The sequence below is a fragment of the Salmo trutta genome, chromosome 2 (genome assembly GCF_901001165.1).
Source record: "Salmo trutta chromosome 2, fSalTru1.1, whole genome shotgun sequence".
Lineage (NCBI taxonomy): Eukaryota > Metazoa > Chordata > Actinopteri > Salmoniformes > Salmonidae > Salmo > Salmo trutta.
This window is the reverse complement of record NC_042958.1, coordinates 35,071,944-35,092,656: the sequence shown is the minus strand read 5'-3', so window position 1 is coordinate 35,092,656 and position 20,713 is coordinate 35,071,944. Positions and strand designations below refer to the sequence as shown.

Sequence of the window (20,713 nt, the reverse complement as noted above, 5' to 3'; positions counted from 1 at the left end):
TTTTAAGGATATACGTGCTTGTAGTTCGTCCACTTTGTTATCCAGCGATTGTACGTTAGCCAATAGTACCGTTGGCAAAGGCAGATTAGCCACTGTCGCCGGATCCTCACAAGGCACCCTGATCTCCTTTTGCAAAACCTCAGTCTCTTTCTGCTGCTAATGATGGAGATGAGGGCCTGTTCGGGTGTCTGGAGTAAATCCCTCTCGTCCGACTCATTAAAGAAAAATTCTTTGTCCAATTCAAGGTGGGTAATAGCTGTTCTGATGTCCAGAATCTCTTTTCGGTCATAAGAGATGGTAGCAGCAACATTACGTACAAAATAAGTTACAAACGATACAAAAAAACGGCAGCCATCCCCTCTGGCGCCATCTTTATCTTGCCTCCTCAGTCTGTAGACAAACGAACTGAGGGAGGATTAAAAACCCCCGTCTGACACAGACCGCAGTACAAAACCACCAACAGCCCTCAGCACAAGTCCTCCGGGCAGTTGGTACAAAACCACCTACAACAGCATCAGCATCAATGGCCAGCCTGCTAGACTTGGGGGGGAAACCACCACCACTCCCAGTCCCCAACACTCAGCAATACCAACCAGTCCTGGGATGCATCCCAAATGGCTCCATATTCCCTACATAGTGCAGGGAAAAACCAGACCAGGGTTTGGACTTGGAAAATGACCTACACTGCCAAGTGCTGTAATAATAACCTATTGATATACATGTGTGTTAGGAGTGATATGACAGTATGAACAAGTGTGTGTGCAAGCGTGTGTGTAACAGACCAGAGCGAGTCAGACACGTTAGAACAGAGGCGAGTGTGTTAGTAAATGTTCCAACAGCACTAGGGAGGAGGGAGGATGAGGAGTATTTTCCACTGAGAAGGAGGGTGAAACCACAACGTCTGCAGTGGCAATTATCACATCAAAGAGTCATGAGTAAACCATACCCAACTATTCCAACAACGTCTGCTCACATTAGACTGTTATAATAATGGTAGAAATATAAATCAGCATCATCATCATTATGATTATTATCATCATCATCGTCATCATCATCCGAATATATCATTTTCTTGATTTATTATTGACCTTTATAGGACAAATTACTATTATTGGGCAAAGTGAATGTTCTTCCCTAGCTACAGTATATCCCACTACCTCAGAGCTAGCTTGTAAAGCACAGAACTGCCAGAAAAGTGTTGTGCTGATGAGAGATGAATAGGGGTGCATCCCAAATGGAACCTTATTCCCTATGTAGTGTGCAACTTTTGGCACTATAAATGGGAAAGGGTGCCATATGGGACACATACAGCATAGAGGCTGTTAGCAGCTAGCAGCTAGCCCAGAGGAGATAAAGAGTCCTTCAGACAGAGACGGTGTGAAGGAGGAGAGGAGGAACGGCAGGCCCCAGAACTCTGCCTCTGTAAATCCGAGCTCAAACACCTCCGTTTCAGTGTCTACCCCTCCCTTCATTCCCCTCTCCATCCACTACTGCTCCACCTCCCAGCCTATCAATCCATTTAGCTAGACTTTTCCCCCTCCTGGCCCTGCCCTTCTCCAACCACACACTTCCCTCCATTGTAATCGTGTTTTCTTCCTGTGAGTGTTATCCTTTCCGTCAGTGTGGCATGGTGTAGGTCTATGAGAGGAGACATACAGTTGAAGTCGGAAGTTTACATACACTTAGGTTGGAGTCATTAAAACTCGTTTTTCAACAACTCCACAAATTTCTTTCAAACTATAGTTTGGGAAAGTATACTTTGTACATGACACAAGTCATTTTTCCAACAATTGTTTACAGACAGATTATTTCACTTATAATTCACAATTCCAGTGGGTCAGAAGTTTACATACACTAAGTTGACTGTGCCTTTAAACACCTTGGAGAATTTCAGAAAATTATGTCATGGCTTTAGAAGCTTCTGATAGGTTAATTGGCATAATTTGAGTCAATTGGAGGTGTACCTGTGGATCTATTTCAAGGCCTACCTTCAAACTTAGTGCCTCTTTGCTTGACATCATGGGAAAATCAAAAGAAATCAGCCAAGACCTCAGAAAAAAAATTGTAGACCACAAGTCTGGTTCATCCTTGGGAGCAATTTCCAAACGCCTGAAGGTACCACGTTCACTGTACAAACAATTGTACGCACGTATAAACACCATGGGACCACGCAGCCGTCATACCGCTCAGGAAGGAGACGCGTTCTGTCTCCTAGAGATGAACGTACTTTGGTGTGAAAATTGCAAATAAATCCCAGAAAAACAGCAAAGGATCTCGTGAAGATGCTGGAGGAAATGGGTTCAAAAATATCTATATCCACAGTAAAGCGAGTCCTATATCGACATAACCTGAAAGGCCGCTCAGCAAGGAAGAAGCCACTGCTCCAAAACCGCCATAAAAAAGCCAGACTACGGTTTGTAACCGCACATGGGGACAAAGATCGTACTTTTTGGAGAAATGTCCTCTGGTCTGATGAAACAAAAATATAACTGTTTGGCCATAATGACCATTGTTATGTTTGGAGGAAAAAGGGGGAGGCTTGCAAGCCGAAGAACACCATCCCGACCGTGAAGCACGGGGTGGCAGCATCATGTTGTGGGGGTGCTTTGCTGCAGGAGGGACTGGTGCACTTCACAAAATAGATGGCATCATGAGGCAGGAAAAATATGTGGATATTTTGAAGCAACATCTCAAGACATCAGTCAGGAAGTTAAAGCTTGGTCGCAAATGGGTCTTCTAAATCGACAATGACCCCAAGCATACTTCCAAAGTTGTGGCAAAATGGCTTAAGGACAACAAAGTCCAGGTATTGGAGTGGCCATCACAAAGCCCTGACCTCAAAACTATAGAACATTTGTGGGCAGAACTGAAAAAGCGTGTTTGAGCAAGGAGGCCTACAAACCTGACTCAGTTACACCAGCTCTGTCAGGAGGAATGGGCCAAAATTATACCAACTTATTGTGGGAAGTTTGTGGAAGGCTCCCCGAAATGTTTGACCCAAGTTAAACAATTATAAGGCAATGCTACCAAATACTAACTGAGTGTATGTAAACTTCTGACCCACTGGGAATGTGTTGAAAGAAATAAAAGCTGAAATAAAACATTCTCTCTACTTTTATTCTGACATTCAAATTCTTCAAATAAAGTGGTGATCCTAACTGACCTAAGACCGGAATGTTTACTAGGATTAAATGTCAGGAATTGTGAAAAACTGTGTTTAAATGTATTTGGCTAAGGTGTATGTAAACTTCTGACAGCAACTGTATGGTCCTACCTGCAGTCAGATAGTGGAGAGGAGAGTGTCAGTACAGAGGTTTTTAGAGTAGAGCTGTGTCCAAGTAATCAAATAGACAAACACACTGAAGACAGAGACTTTATAATGGCGCTGGAGAGGATGGCTGCTGTTCCGCTAGCGGAACTCCTCACTAATATCCAATGGTAGAGCGTGGCACGAATTACAAATACCTCAAAAATGCAAAAACTTCAATTTCTCAAACATATGACTATTTTACACCATTTTAAAGACAAGACTCTCTTTTATCTAACCACATTGTCCGATTTCAAAAAGGCTTTACAATGAAAGCAAAACATTAGATTATGTTAGGAGAGTAACCTCCCAAAAATAATCACACATCCATTTACAAAGCAAGCATATATGTCACAAAAACCAAAACCACAGCTAAATCCAGCACTAACCTTTGATGATCTTCATCAGATGACACTCCTAGGACATTATGTTAAACAATACATGCATGCAATACATGCATGTTTTGTTCAATCAAGTTCATATTTTGTCACAGAAAATGTTGTACTGGAGAGAAGACCAAGGCGCAGCAGGTATGTGGATACTCATGTTTTTTAATTTAAAAAAAGGAGTAAAGTATCCACTGGACAAAAACAATAAAGACGACAGCAACAGTCTTGTAGGCACATACAACGCAGTGCAAGGACAACTACCCACAACCCCAAAGAAAAACACACACTCCTATATAGGACTCCCAATCAAAGGCAACTCAACACACCTGCCTTCAATTGGGAGGGTAATCACCCACACAACATTTAACAAACACAAACCCCCTGCCACATCCTGACCAAGACTAACACAATTATGCCCTCTGCTGGTCAGGATGTGACATATTTATATCAAAACCAACTTTTTTCAGAACTAGCATACCCACCACAAACTTCCGGTGAATTTACTAAATTACTCACGATAAATGTTGACAAAAAACATAACAATTATTTTAAGAATTATAGATACAGAACTCCTTTATGCAATCGCGGTGTCCGATTTTAAAATAGCTTTTCGGTGAAAGCACATTTTGCAAAATTCTGAGTACATAGCCCGGCCATCATGGCTAGCTAATTTGACACCCACCAAGTTTGGCCTTGTTTTGGTTCGAAATAATCCATAGTTATATCCAAATAGCTCCGTTTTGTTCGTGCGTTCAAGTCACTATCCGAAGGGTGACGCGCCAGCGCATTTCGTGACAAAAAATATCTAAATATTCCATTACCGTACTTCGAAGCATGTCAAACGCTGTTTAAAATACATTTTTATGCTATTTTTCTCGTAAAAAAGCGATAATATTCCAACCGGGCGACGTTGTATTTGTTCAAACACTGAAAGAAAAAAATGGAGTCGTCTCGTGCACGGGCGCTCCAGTGTCATTGTTCTCAGCAGGACAACTCACAAAAACTCCTGCTGTTTTTCGCCCAGAGACTACAGAGCTCTCATTCTACTTGCTGGCGCCTTCTGAGAGCCAATGAAAGCCTTAAAAAATGTCACGTTACAGCAGAGATGCTGTATTTTTGATAGAGAGGCCCTAGAAGGAGAACAAATTGTCAGACAGGGCACTTCCTGTATAGAATCTTCTCAGGTTTTGGCCTGCCATATGAGTTCTGTTATACTCACAGACACCATTCAAACAGTTGTAGAAACTTTAGAGTGTTTTCCATCCGAATCTACTAATTATATGCATATTCTAGTTTCTGGACAGGAGTAGTAACCAGATTAAATCGGGTACGTTTTTTATCCGGCCGTGAAAATACTGCCCCCTATACCATAACAGGTTAACCAACCGTGCTATTTAGTTTATTTTTTCACATCGTTTGTAACTTATTTTGTACATAATGTTGCTGCTACCATCTCTTATGACCGAAAAGAGATTCTGGACATCATAACAGCTATTACCCACCTTGAATTGGACAAAGAATTTTTCTTTAATGAGTCGGGCGAGAGGGATTTACTCCAGACACCCGAACAGGCCCTCATCTCCGCCATTAGCAGCAGAAAGAGACTGAGGTTTTGCAAAAGGAGATTGGGGTTCCTTGTGAGGATCAGGCGATGAGTGGCTAATCTGCCTGTGTCGTTGGTAATATTGGCCAACGTACAATCGCTGGATAATAAAATGGACGAACTAATAGCATATATATTCTACCAATGGGACAATAAAAACTGTAATATCTTATGTTTCACCGAGTCATGGCTGAAAGACGACATGAACAACATACAGCTGGCGGGTTATACACTGTACCGGCAGGATGGAACAGCAGCCTCTGGTAATAAAGGGGTAGCAGTCTATGTATATTTGTAAACAACACCTGTTGCACGATATCTAAGGAAGTCTCGAGGTTTTGCTCGCCTGAGGTAGAGTATCTCATGATAAGCTGTAGACCACACTATCTACCTAGAGAGTTTTCATCAATATTCTTCGTAGCTGTCTATTTACCATCACAAACCAATGCTGACACTAAGACCGCTCTCAATGAGCTGTATACGGCCATACGCAAACAGGAAAACACTCATCCAGAGGCGGCGCTCCTAGTGGCCGGGGACTTTAATGCAGGGAAACTTAAATCTGGTTTACCTCCTTTCTAAAAGCATGTTAAATGTGCAACCAGAGGGGAAAAAAAGACTACCTTTACTCCACACACAGAGACGTGTACAATGCTCTCCCTCACCCTCCATTTGGCAAATCTGACCATAATTCTATCCTCCTGATTCCTGCTTACAATATACAATTAAAGCAGGAAGTACCAGTGACTCGGTCAATAAAAAAGTGGTCAGATGAAGCAGATGCTAAGCTACAGGACTGTTTTGCTTGTACAGACTGGAATACATTCCAGGATTCTTCCGCACTGAGCTAAAGGGTAGAGCTGCCGCTTTCAAGGAGCGGGACTCTAACCCAAAAGCATATAAGAAATCCCACCATGCCCTCCGACAAACCATCAAACAGGTAAAGCGTCAACACAGGACTAAGATCGAATCGTACTACACCGGCTCTGACACTCGTCCGATGTGGCAGGGCTTGCATACTATTACAGACTACAAAGGGAAGCACAGCCGAGAGCTGCTCAGTGACACAAGCCGACCAGAGGAGCAAAATTACTTCTATGCTCGCTTTGAGGCTAGTAAGACTGAAACATGCATGAGATCCTCAGCTGTTCCGGACAACAGTGTGATAATTCTTTCTGCAGCCGATGTGAGTAAGGACTTTAAACAGGTCAACAGTCACAAGGCCACAGGGCCAGACGGATTACTAGGACGTGTACTCCGAGCATGCGTTGACCAACTGGCAAGTGTCTTCACTGACATTTTCAACCTCTCCCTGTCTGAGTATGTAATACCAACATGTTTCAAGCAGACCACTATAGTCCCTGTGCCCAAGAACACCAAGGTAACCTGCCAAAATGACTACCAACCTGTAGCACTGTAACAACAGTTGTCATGGAGAGAAGACCAAGGCGCAGCAGGTATGTGAATACTCATCTTTTTATTACCAAAACAAAAGGAGTAGAGCATCCACAGGAACAACACAAAAGGGTGACACCAGTGACAGTTCTGCAGGCTATAAAAGCAGTGCAAAAAGCAACCACCCACAACCCCACAAGGCAAAGTAGGCACCTTATGTGTGACTCCCAATCAACCACAACCCTCTACAGCTGTGCTTGATTGGAAGTCACACGGCCAAAATCAATGAAACAATAACAAACACACACTCCCTTCTGCCACGTCCTGACCCAACTACCCCCTCTACTGGTCAGGACGTGACAGTACCCCCCCCTCAAGGTGCAGACGCCGGGATGCACCTAAAAAAAAGGAAAACAAGAAAATCCCCAACAAAATTGAACACCTAAACAATAAGGGAGGGAAGGGAGGGTGGCTGCCGTCACCGACGGCACTGTGCTACACCCTCCCTCCCCAACCCACCTATCCTGGAGGTGGTTCAGGTGCAGGACGTGGACCTCGCTCCGCCTTCGGCGTCGCCCACTTTGTTGGCGCCGATAGCTGCGCCGGGCAGACGGACCACTCGGGCTGACCCTGGCAGACGGACCACTCTGGCTGGGTCGGAAGACATGCGGGCCACTCTGGCTGGGTCGGAAGGCATGCGGGCCACTCGGGCTGGGCCGGAAGGCAGGAGGGCCACTCGGGCTGGGCCGGAAGGCAGGAGGGCCACTCGGGCTGGGCCGGAAGGCAGGAGGGCCACTCGGGCTGGGCCGGAAGGCAGGATGGCCACTCGGGCTGGGCCGGAAGGCAGGAGGGCCACTCGGGCTGGGCCGGAAGGCAGGAGGGCCACTCGGGCTGGGCCGGAAGGCAGGAGGGCCACTCGGGCTGGGCCGGAAGGCAGGAGGAACACTCGGGCTGGGCCGGAAGGCAGGAGGGCCACTCGGGCTGGGCCGGAAGGCAGGAGGAACACTCGGGCTGGGCCGGAGGGCAAGAGGGCCACTCGGGCTGGACCGGAGGGCAAGAGGGCCACTCGGGCTGGACCGGAGGGCAAGAGGGCCACTCGGGCTGGACCGGAGGGCAAGAGGGCCACTCGGGCTGGACCGGAGGGCAAGAGGGCCACTCGGGCTGGACCGGAGGGCAAGAGGGCCACTCGGGCAGAACAGGGCAGTCTGGCCACTCTGGCAGAACAGGGCAATCTGGCCACTCTGGCAGTTCAGGGTAGTCTGGCCACTCCGGCAGTTCAGGGCAGTCTGGCCACTCCGGCAGTTCAGCGCAGTCTGACCACTCCGGCAGTTCAGCGCAGTCTGACCTCTCTGGCGACTGTTGACTGGCGGGCAGCTCTGACGACTGTTGACTGGCGGGCAGCTCTGACGACTGTTGACTGGCGGGCAGCTCTGACGACTGTTGACTGGCGGGCAGCTCTGACGACTGTTGACTGGCGGACAGCTCTGACGACTGTTGACTGGCGGACAGCTCTGACGACTGTTGACTGGCGGACAGCTCTGACGACGGTTGACTGGCGGGCAGCTCTGGTGACGGTTGACTGGCGGGCAGCTCTGGTGACGGTTGACTGGCGGGCAGCTCTGGTGACTGTTGACTGGCGAGGCTGGGCTGACGCACTAGACTCCTGATGCGTGGGGCTGGTATTGGACTCTCCAGCCTGGAGACACGCACCTCCATGCTAGTGCGTCTAGCGGGAAACACCGGACCGAAAGGGCACACTGGCGGTCTTGAGTGCAGGGTTGACATCACCCCTTCCGGCTCGATGCTCCCCTTGCCCTGGCACCTGCGGGGCGCTGGTACTGGGCGAACTGGGCTGTGCGTCCGTATAGGCGAGATGGTGCGTACCACAGCGTAACATGGCGCCCTCCACCTCATACACACCTCCCTGTAGTCACGGGTAGCTGGCTTACGGCTCTTCCCTGGCCTGGCCAAACTACCCGTGTGCCCCCCAAAAAAAAAATCTTGGGGCTGCCTCTCGGGTTTGAACGCTAGTCGTGTACCAGCAAAACATTCCCGTTGGTTCCTCTGTCCAGCTGCCTCCACTCTCCTGAGTGCCTCCACCTGTTCCCATGGGAGGCGATCCCTTCCGGCCAGGATCTCTTCCCAGGTGTAGGCTCCCTTGCCGTCCAGGACGTCCTCCCATGTCCATTCCTCCTTTTTTTCTCCTTTGGCTTCCTCCTCTTCTGCTGCTTGGTCCTGGTTTGGTGGGTGGTTCTGTAACAACAATTGTCATGGAGAGAAGACCAAGGCGCAGCAGGTATGTGAATACTCATCTTTTTATTACCAAAACAAAAGGAGTAGAGCATCCACAGGAACAACACAAAAGGGTGACACCAGTGACAGTTCTGCAGGCTATAAAAGCAGTGCAAAAAGCAACCACCCACAACCCCACAAGGCAAAGTAGGCACCTTATGTGTGACTCCCAATCAACCACAACCCTCTACAGCTGTGCTTGATTGGAAGTCACACGGCCAAAATCAATGAAACAATAACAAACACACACTCCCTTCTGCCACGTCCTGACCCAACTACCCCCTCTACTGGTCAGGACGTGACAAGCACTCACATGTGTAGCCATGAAGTGCTTTGAAAGGCTGGTCATGGCTCACATTAACACCATTGTCCCAGAAACCCTAGACCCACTCCAATTTGCATTCCTCCCCAACAGATACACAGATGATGCAATCTCTATTGCCCTCAACACTGCTCTTTCCCACCTGGACAAAAGGAACACCCATGTGAGAATGCTATTCATTCACTACAGCTCAGCATTCAACACCATAGTACCCTCAAAGATCATCACTAAGCTAATGGACCCTGGGGCTGAACACCTCCCTCTGCAACTGGATCCTGGACTCCCTGATGGACTGCCCACCGGTGGTAAGGGTAGGTAACAACACATCCGCCACGCTGATCCTCAACACGGGGGCCCCTCAGGAGTGCGTACTCAGTCCCCTCCTGTACTCCCTGTTCACTCATGACTGCGTCGCCAGGCACGACTCCAACACCATCATCAATTTTGCAGATGACACAACAATGGTAGGCCTGATCACCGACAACGACGAGACAGCCTATAGGGAGTTAGTCAGAGATCTGACCGTGTGGTGCAAGGACATCAACCTCTCCCTCAACGTGATCAAGACAAAGGAGATTGTGGACTACAGGAAAAGGAGGACCGAGCATGCCCCCATTTTCATCAACAGGGCTGCAGTGGAGCAGGTTGAGAGCTTCAAGTTCCTTAGCCTCCACATCACCAACAAACTAACATAGTCCGATTACACCAAGACTGTCGTGAAGAGGGCACGACAAAACCTATTCCCCCTCAGGAGACTGAAAAGATTTGGCATGGGTCCTCAGATCATCAAAAGGTTCTACAGCTGCACCATCGAGAGCATCCTGACATGTCACATCACTGCCTGGTATGGCAACTGATCGGCCTCCGACCGCAAGGCACTACAGAAGGTAGTGCGTACGGCCCACTGCATCACTGGGGCCAAGCTTCCTGCCTTCCAGGACCTCTATACCAGGCGGTGGTTGACTCCAGCCACTCTAGTCATAAACTGTTCTCTCTGCTATCGCATGGCAAGCGGTACCGGAGCGGAAGTCTTGGTCCAAGAGGCTTCTAAACAGGTATTAGGTATTCTTCTTAAACTGCAATGATGGTTAAGGGCATTTAAATAAGCATTTCACTGTAAGGTTATATTCGGCGCATTTGACAAATAACATTTGATTTGATTTGACACATTGAAATAAATCACACGACAACACAAAACAAAGTGACATAAGATGTGGTGTCGTGACATGATGTGTTTCTTCAACTCTTTGATTTGAATCACCTCATAACAGAAGTAACAGAAGAGGTGGTGACGTAACATGTGTTGCTTCAACACTTAGATCTGAATCACCTCATAACAGAAGTAACAAAAGAGGTGGTGGTGTTCTATAAAGTGTTGCTGGTGCTGTCAGGGCCAAGCATTGAGCAGTGTCTGGCGGTTGGAGGTTGTAGTGATAGACAGGCACTGTCTGTCAGAATATGTGTTCCAAATGGCACCCTATTTCCTATATAGTGCACTACTTTTGACCAGAGTGAATTTGAGACACAACCAGAGTGGTCATTTGAGACACAACCAGAGTGGTGATATGCGATCTGATCCCTCTGTAACCCCAGCTGCCAGAGAGAGCCAAGGTAGAAATGCAGCTGTGTGGTGTCTTTACTAGGCCAGCACCCCTGAAAAAAACAGCCCATACGGACACACACACACACACATTTCACCCTCAGCGCCAGATTCCTCTCTACACACGTATTGGGCTTGTCGTCTTTGTTTTTCTCCAGGCACATTTTGGTTAAATCCTTTGTTTCATGGGGATGCCACAGGGCTGATGTAGAAGCTCATCACAGAAGCCCCAGAGGAGTGTGTGGGATGCAGTGGAACAACAAGGCAGCTAGTAAACACACACACGCACGCACGCACACACACACACACACACACACACTTAATTAAATCCTCTTCCACTCACACACACTTGCACACTAACAGGCAAACAGAGGAAGGAGAAAGACACAAGGTGGTCTCTCAGTATGCACCCACTGGGCACAGACATCAATTCAACGTCTATTCCACATTGGTACAACGTAATTTCATTGACATTATGTGGAAACAATGTTGATTCAACCAGTATATGCCCAAAGGGAAGACAGTAGTGAGACCTTCTCTATGTGTGTCATAAGCCCCTGTCATTATGACTACACAGGAACAATGAGGACAGCCTCTATCTTAATTGAAGAGGTGGTTTTCTCTGCCGCTGTTTGGAGATAAGACAAGATAATGGCCAGATACACTGCAGATGCTTGTGTCGGACATATATGTGTGTGCATGTGTTCCTTCTATCCTGGCTGCTCGCTGCTCCAGACAGCTGTTTTAAACTCTGGAATTACTCCAGAACTAAACATAGGCTCAGTATGGAGAAACAACTGGCTTGTTTGGACAAAATGTCCAATAAAGTAGAAGGGCTGGTCAATAGATTGTGATAATGCTTCCTCCAGTATATTTATTTTGCTCCTTTGCACCATATTATTTATATTTTAACTTTGAACTTTCTTCAAACTACAAATCTACCATTCCAGTGTTTTTCTTGCCATACTTTATTTACTTTGCCACCATGGCATTTTTTTGCCTTTACCTCCCTTATCTCACATCATTTGCTCACATTGTATATAGTCTTAGTTTTTCTACTGCATCATTGATTGTATGTTGTTTTACTCCATGTGTAACTCTGTGTTTTTGTATGTTGTCGAACTGCTTTGTTTTATCTTGGCCAGGTCGCAATTGTAAATGAGAACATGTTCTCAAGTTGCCTACCTGATTAAATAAAGGTGAAATATTTTTTTTTTTTAAATATACAGAACAGTACTCCCTGATACCAGACCATATAAACAGGGCTGAAAATGGAACAATCTCATTGTTTCACCTCTACCCCCTCTCTATTTGGCATTGTCTCTGTGTCTCTCCATCTCTCTCTTACTCTCTCTTTCTTTCTTGTTCTTTCTCTCTCTCACCCTCTATCCCGCTCTCTCCTCCTCTCTCTGCCTTCTCCGTCTCTCACACTCCCTCTTTTTTGGCCTTTTCATTCGGCTACCAATTGTCCTGGCTGAATCGTTCATCATCTACTGTCCAGTCCCCCTCCTTAAAGTGATGGCTACAACAAATTCGACTGCCAGGTAGCCTAGCGGTTAGAATGTTGGGACAGTAACCAGAAGGTTGGGTGTTCAAATTCCAGAGCTAGCACAGTGGAAAAATCTGTTCTGCCCTTGAGCAAGGCAGTTAACCCCCACAACAACTGCCCCTGGGTACCAATGATGTCCATCAAAGCAGCCTTTCTGATTCAGAGGGGGTTGGGTTAAATGCAGGAATACATATTTCATTTGAATGCATTCAGTTGCACAACTGACTAGGTATCCCGCTTCCCTATTGAATGGCTCTCTTTCTGGGTGTCTGTTCTTAAGCGTATTGAGAGACTGACTGATTTCTTCCAGGCTGTCGTATGGCTGTTTTTGTGTTCGCAATAGATTGTTAGAAAAGTCTCTCTCATTTACACAGAGAAGCAGGCACAGAGCCAAAAGTCTCCTAACAGCTTGCATTTAACATAGAGGAGTGTGTGTGTGCGTGAAAGTGTGTGTGTTTGTGTGTGTCCCTGATGGTCTTTGTGTGGTTATGATGCAGGCCTGCACTGTACTTCTTAGTCTGGGCCCCTCTGTGCTGTTTCAAGATAGAAAGAAAGAAAAAAAAGAAAAGAGAGAAAGATGGGGGAAGCAAGGTGTGGCATAGAAAAGGAAAGTTAGATAAGGTACATATTTGGGCCACTGTTGGGTAAACACTAGAGCTGATGGAATGCAATGATTGAGTCAGAGTTAAATCATTTGTGTCAAACTCCCCCAGTGTGTTGTGAGAGAGCGATAGAGAGAAAGAGAGAGAAAGCAATCATTCAAGAGCAGTTAGATGAAAGGATAAGGCTAGGTAGGCCACTATATCTCCTCTCTCTCTCTCTCTCTCTCTCTCTCTCTCTCTCTCTCTCTCTCTCTCTCTCTCTCTCTCTCTCTCTCTCTCTCTCTCTCTCTCTCTCTCTCTCTCTCTCTCTCTTTCCACCCATGTTTACCTAGTAGGCCCACAGGTATGCCAACTGGAGACAAACACTGGCCAGGTAGACTCAACTTCTCCTCCTCCTCCTCCCCTTCTTCTCCTCCTTCAATATCTCTCATCCTCCCCTCCTCCATTGCTAGATAGACTCAACTCCTCCTCACCTCATCCGCCTCCTATCATCCCTCCTCCATGGCCAGGTAGACTCAACTCCCCCTCCTGCTGCTCTCCTCCTTCTATCCTCCTGTTCTCCCGTATCTCTACAGTTCTGAGTTCTGCTGACTGCACTGGTGGGGGCACACAGATATACACACACCCACTGTGCTGAGTGGGGGCTACACTTGACTGTGAGGTCCTTACGAACAGGATTGATTCCTCACTGGGAGGGACTGTGCTCTTGGCCTTTCCCGTGATGTTTTTTTTTTTTTACAGCTGTTGTTGAAGACACATGATGACACAAAATGGCGGTGAATTGACTGCAGCTACATGTGACCTTTGAAGAATGCTTTTTTGCTATTTTTAGCAATTTTTCTCTGTGATTTTTACTGTCAAAGTTTCAGTCTCAAATCTGTCACCCCCCATCCCCCCTCCCCCCACCCCCAAAGCAAGAAGTTAAGGGAAGATGAGGACATGTAGCCATTTTGATTTATTTAATGCATTTTCACAGCTACTGACTTTGCTATACTTCTCTGTCACAGAATAAATAAAGATTTTGTTTCTGGAATCATCAATGTTAATGTACCCCTCTATGTAAAGAATATTTCCTTAAGACGAATAGCCAGTACTTTTTGTTTCACAGGGGTACATTAATAAAATTGGCAACTGGCTGATAAGCAGTAAATTATGCAGGTCTACTTTGTGTTGATTGAGTATGGTGTGCTCAGCAGACATACTGTATATATTTATCCTTAATGCTGTTTGTGAGGACACATAAATTGCATAATTGGCATATACATTACTCTTACTGAATTTCCACGTGGGTGAGGATATTGGAAATGTAATCAAAGCCTATTGGATGATAACTTGTTTTTAACTAGGACAGAGGAATTTATAACTGACTTAACGTAGGTACAGCAAATCCCCTTATTATATGGGACACTTTTAAATGTGGCTTTAGATGCCATGCAATTCATTACTCATCTCTAAAACAAAAGCAATACAAACTGTACCATAGAGGCTCATAATAAGTTAGAGGAAAAATAAAAAAAATTATGGAGGAACTTATTCAAGAAAGATCAAGTGTAATATATTATAAGCATTAAGCCAACTGGATGGTGTATGGGGAAAAATGCACCAAATTATTTTTTAATCTTCAACATAGAAATGCTACCTTTTAGAATAATAGTGAAGACATCAACACTATAAAATAACACATATGGAATCATGTAGTAACTAAATAAGTGTTAAACAAATTTGTAACCTTTATTTACCTAAGCAAGTCAGTTAAGAACAAATTCTTATTTACAATGACGGCCTACCCCAGCCAAACACTGGGCCAATTGTGCACCACCCTATGGGACTCCCAATCACAGCCAGATGTAATACAACCTGGATTTGAACCAGGGATGTAGTGACACCTCTTGCACTGAGATGCAGTGCCTTAGACCACTGCCCCACTCAGGAACCCTGGTTCAAATATTTGAGATCCTTCAAAGTAGCCACTCTTTACCTTGATGACAGCTTTGCACACTTGGCAACCAGCTTCATGAGGTAGTCACCTGGAGTGCATTTCAATTAACAGGTGTGCCTTGTTAAGTTAATTTCTGTAATTTCTATCCTTCTTAATGCATCTGAGCCAATCAGTTGTGTTGTGACAAGGTAAGGATGGTATACAGAAGATAGCCCTATTTGGTAAAAGACGAAGTTCATAATATAACAAGAACAGCTCAAAAAGCAAAGAGAAACGACAGTTCATCATTTTTTTAAGACATGAAGGTCAGTCAAAACGGAAAATGTCAAGAACTATCAAAGTGTCTTTAAGTGCAGTTGCAAAAACCATAAAGCACAATGATGAATCTGGCTCTCATGAGGACCGCCACAGGAAGGAAGACCCAGAGTCACCTCTGCTGCAGAGGATAATTTCATTAGAATTACTAGCCTCAGAAATTGCAGCCCAAATAAATGCTTCACTGAGTTCAAGTAACAGACACATCTTAACATCAACTGTTCAGAAGAGACTGCGTGAATCAGGGCTTCGTGGTCGAATTACTGCAAAAGAACCACTACTAAAGGACACCAATAATAAGAAGAGACTTACTTGGGCCAAGAAACATGAGCAATGGGCATTAGACCGGTGGAAGTCTGTGCTTTTGTCTGATGAGTCCAAATTTGAGATTTTTGGTTCCAACCGCTGTGTCTTTGTGAGACGCAGAGTAGGTGAACGGATGATCTCCGCATGTGTGGTTCCAACCGTGAAGCATGGAGGAGGATGTGTGATGGTGTGGGGGTGTTTTGCTGGTGAAACTGTCTGTGATTTATTTACAATTCAATGCACAATTAACCAGCATGGCTACCACAGCATTCTGCAGTGATACGCCATCCTATCTAGTTTGCGCTTAGTGGGACTATCATTTGTTTTTCAACAGGACAATGACCCAACACACCTCCAGGCTGTGTAAGGGCTATTTGACCAAGAAGAAGAGTGATGGAGTGCTGCTTCAGATGACCTGGACTCCACAATCACCTGACCTCAACCCAATTGTTTTATTTATTTTTTTGTTTCACCTTAATTTAACCAGGTAGGCCAGTTGAGAACAAGTTCTCATTTACAACTGCGACCTGGACAAGATAAAGCAAAGCAGTGCGACACAAACAACAACACAGAGTTACACATGGAATGAACAAAAGTACAGTCAATAACACAATAGAAGGAAAGAAAATGAAAAAAACGGATACTGTTTGGGAGTTGGACCGCAGAGTGAAGGAAAAGAAGCCAACAAGTGATATGCCGATACTGTACATTGATGATTCATGTTTTCTTTTAAATCCACAACTTGGATCCCTCCACAGCCTCATAGAGGATCTAGATATTTTTTCTACCCTCTGGACAACCAACCAAATTAAGATTTACATTTACATTTTACATTTAAGTCATTTAGCAGACGCTCTTATCCAGAGCGACTTACAAATTGGTGCATTCACCATATGATATCCAGTGGATCAACCACTTTACAATAGTGCATCTAAATCTTTTAGGGGGGGGGGGTTAGAAGGATTACTTTATCCTATCCCAGGTATTCCTTAAAGAGTTGGGGTTTCAGGTGTCTCCGGAAGGTGGTGATTGACTCCGCTGTCCTGGCGTCGTGAGGGAGCTTGTTCCACCATTGGGGTGCCAGAGCAGCGAACAGTTTTGACTGGGCTGAGCGGGAACTGTGCTTCCTCAGAGGTAGGGAGGCGAGCAGGCCAGAGGTGGATGAACGCAGTGCCCTTGTTTGGGTGTAGGGCCTGATCAGAGCCTGAAGGTACGGAGGTGCCGTTCCCCTCACAGCTCCGTAGGCAAGCACCATGGTCTTGTAGCGGATGCGAGCTTCAACTGGAAGCTAGTGGAGAGAGCGGAGGAGCGGGGTGACGTGAGAGAACTTGGGAAGGTTGAACACCAGACGGGCTGCGGCGTTCTGGATGAGTTGTAGGGGTTTAATGGCACAGGCAGGGAGCCCAGCCAACAGCGAGTTGCAGTAATCCAGACGGGAGATGACAAGTGCCTGGATTAGGACCTGCACCGCTTCCTGTGTGAGGCAGGGTCGTACTCTGCGAATGTTGTAGAGCATGAACCTACAGGATCGGGTCACCGCCTTGATGTTAGTGGAGAACGACAGGGTGTTGTCCAGGGTCACGCCAAGGTTCTTAGCACTCTGGGAGGAGGACAGAAGGGAGTTGTCAACCGTGATGGCGAGATCATGGAACGGGCAGTCCTTCCCCGGGAGGAAGAGCAGCTCCATCTTGCCGAGGTTCAGCTTGAGGTGGTGATCCGTCATCCACACTGATATGTCTGCCAGGCATGCAGAGATGCGATTCGCCACCTGGTTATCAGAAGGAGGAAAGGAGAAGATTAATTGTGTGTCATCTGCATAGCAATGATAGGAGAGACCATGTGAGGATATGACAGAGCCAAGTGACTTGGTGTATAGCGAGAATAGGAGAGGGCCTAGAACAGAGCCCTGGGGGACACCAGTGGTGAGAGCACGTGGTGCGGAGACAGATTCTCGCCACGCCACCTGGTAGGAGCGACCTGTCAGGTAGGACGCAATCCAAGCATGGGCCGCGCCGGAGATGCCCAGCTCGGAGAGGGTGGAGAGGAGGATCTGATGGTTCACAGTATCAAAGGCAGCAGATAGGTCTAGAAGGATGAGAGCAGAGGAGAGAGAGTTAGCTTTAGCAGTGCGGAGAGCCTCCGTGACACAGAGAAGAGCAGTCTCAGTTGAATGCCCAGTCTTGAAACCTGACTGATTAGGATCAAGAAGGTCATTCTGAGAGAGATAGCAGGAGAGCTGGCCAAGGACGGCACCTTCAAGAGTTTTGGAGAGAAAAGAAAGAAGGGATACTGGTCTGTAGTTGTTGACATCGGAGGGATCGAGTGTAGGTTTTTTCAGAAGGGGTGCAACTCTCGCTCTCTTGAAGATGGAAGGGACGTAGCCAGCGGTCAAGGATGAGTTGATGAGCGAGGTGAGGTAGGGGAGAAGGTCTCCGGAAATGGTCTGGAGAAGAGAGGATGGGATAGGGTCAAGTGGGCAGGTTGTTGGGCGGCCGGCCGTCACAAGACGCAAGATTTCATCTGGAGAGAGAGGGGAGAAAGAGGTCAAAGCACAGGGTAGGGCAGTGTGAGCAGGACCAGCGGTGTCGTTTGACTTAGCAAACGAGGATCGGATGTCGTCAACCTTCTTTTCAAAATAGTTGACGAAGTCATCCGCAGAGAGGGAGGAGGGGGGGAGGGGGAGGAGGATTCAGGAGGGAGGAGAAGGTAGCAAAGAGCTTCCTAGGGTTAGAGGCAGATGCTTGGAATTTAGAGTGGTAGAAAGTGGCTTTAGCAGCAGAGACAGATGAGGAAATTGTAGAGAGGAGGGAGTGAAAGGATGCCAGGTCCGCAGGGAGGCGAGTTTTCCTCCATTTCCGCTCGGCTGCCCGGTGCCCTGTTCTGTGAGCTCGCAGTGAGTCGTCGAGCCACGGAGCAGGAGGGGAGGACTGAGCCGGCCTGGAGGATAGGGGACAGAGAAAATCAAAGGATGCAGAAAGGGAGGAGAGGAGGGTTGAGGAGGCAGAATTAGGAGATAGGTTGGAGAAGGTTTGAGCAGAAGGAAGAGATGATAGGATGGAAGAGGAGAGAGTAGCGGGAGAGAGAGAGCGAAGGTTGGGACGGCGCAATACCATCCGAGTAGGGGCAGAGTGAGAAGTGTTGGATGAGAGCGAGAGGGAAAAGGATACAAGGTAGTGGTCGGAGACTTGGAGGGGAGTTGCAATGAGATTAGTGGAAGAGCAGCATCTAGTAAAGATGTGGTCAAGCGTATTGCCTGCCTTGTGAGTAGGGGGGGAAGGTGAGAGGGTGAGGTCAAAAGAGGAGAGGAGTGGAAAGAAGGAGGCAGAGAGGAATGAGTCAAAGGTAGACGTGGGGAGGTTAAAGTCACCCAGAACTGTGAGAGGTGAGCCATCCTCAGGAATGGAACTTATCAAGGCGTCAAGCTCATTGATGAACTCTCCAAGGGAACCTGGAGGGCGATAAATGATAAGGATGTTAAGCTTGAAGGGGCTGGTAACTGTGACAGCATGGAATTCAAATGAGGAGATAGACAGATGGGTCAGGGGAGAAAGAGAGAATGTCCACTTGGGAGAGATGAGGATTCCAGTGCCACCACCCCGCTGGCTCGATGCTCTAGGGGTATGCGAGAACACGTGGGCAGACGAGGAGAGAGCAGTAGGAGTAGCAGTGTTATCTGTGGTAATCCATGTTTCCGTCAGCGCCAGGAAGTCTAGGGACTGGAGGGTAGCATAGGCTGAGATGAACTCAGCCTTGTTGGCCGCAGACCGGCAGTTCCAGAGGCTGCCGGAGACCTGGAACTCCACGTGGGTCGTGCGCGCTGGGACCACCAGGTTAGAGTGGCAGCGGCCACGCGGTGTGAAGCGTTTGTATGGCCTGTGCAGAGGGGAGAGAACAGGGATAGACAGACACATAGTTGACAAGCCACAAAAGAGGCTACGCTAATGCAGAGGAGATTGGAATGACAAGTGGACTACACGTCTCGAATGTTCAGAAAGTTAAGCTTACGTTGCAAAAATCTTATTGACTAAAATGACGAAAATTATACAGTACTGCTGGCTGGTGGAGTAGGCTAGCTAGCAGTGGCTGCGTTGTTGACTTTGTTTGAACGTGTAGCTGGCTAGGTAACCTCGATAGTTTCAGTACTACACCTTGTCATGATACAAAAGCAACTTTGTAGCTTGCTAACATAACACTAATCAAGACGTTCCTTTGTAATGTATATAGTTTCTACAATGCCGCTCGTCGGTAATAGTTGGCTAGGTTTGGAAAAATGGCGTCGCGGGGGACGGAAATAGCTGGCTAGCTAACCTCGATAATTACTAAACTACACAATTATCAAGCTATGACAAAGACAACTATGTAGCTAGCTAGCTAACACTGCACTAGTCAAATCGTTCCGTTGTAATGTATTAGTATCTAAAGCGCTGCTAGTCGGTAACGGTTGGCTAGCTAGCAGTGGGTTTGATGATGACTAGGTGTGTTGACTAAGTCTGGAGTCTGGACAACGGCGTCGCGTCGCGGCTGGCTAGCTAACCTCGATAATTACTCTAAACTACACAATTATCTTAGATACAAAGACAGCAAAGACAACTATGTAGCTAGCTAACTAACACTATCACTAACACTACACTAATCAAGTCGTTCCGTTGTAATGTAATAGTTTCTACAGTGCTGCTAGTCGGCAGAAGTTGGCTAGTTGGCTAGCTAGCAGTGTTGACTAGCTAGCTAGCAGTGTTGACTACGTTAGGAGGACGGAAATAGCTAACCTCGATAATGACTCTAATTACTCTAAACTACACAATTATCTTTGATACAAAGACGGCTATGTAGCTAGCTAAGAAAAATTGCTCAGATCAAACAAATCAAACCGTTGTAATGTAATGAAGTGTAATATTACCTGTGGAGCGAAGCGAAGTGCGACTGCTGCTGGCTCCAAACCGGAAGTAAGTGTACTATATTACGTATTGGATCACTGAAAAATACAACTTATTAAAATGGGCCACACACGGACACAGTTGTGAACAGTGCCTCTTCTTCCTCAGGAGGTTGAAAAGATTTTCCATGGGACCTCAAAAAGTGTGCTTAAATTTTTCC

At 46.7% G+C, this 20,713-nt stretch overlaps 1 protein-coding gene across 2 annotated transcripts in view; it reads left to right on the top strand.

The window, feature by feature from the left end:
• LOC115154454 (plexin domain-containing protein 2) overlaps positions 1–20,713 on the top strand; it is a 168,601-nt gene that overhangs the window by 79,032 nt on the left and 68,856 nt on the right. The window lies entirely within an intron of this gene.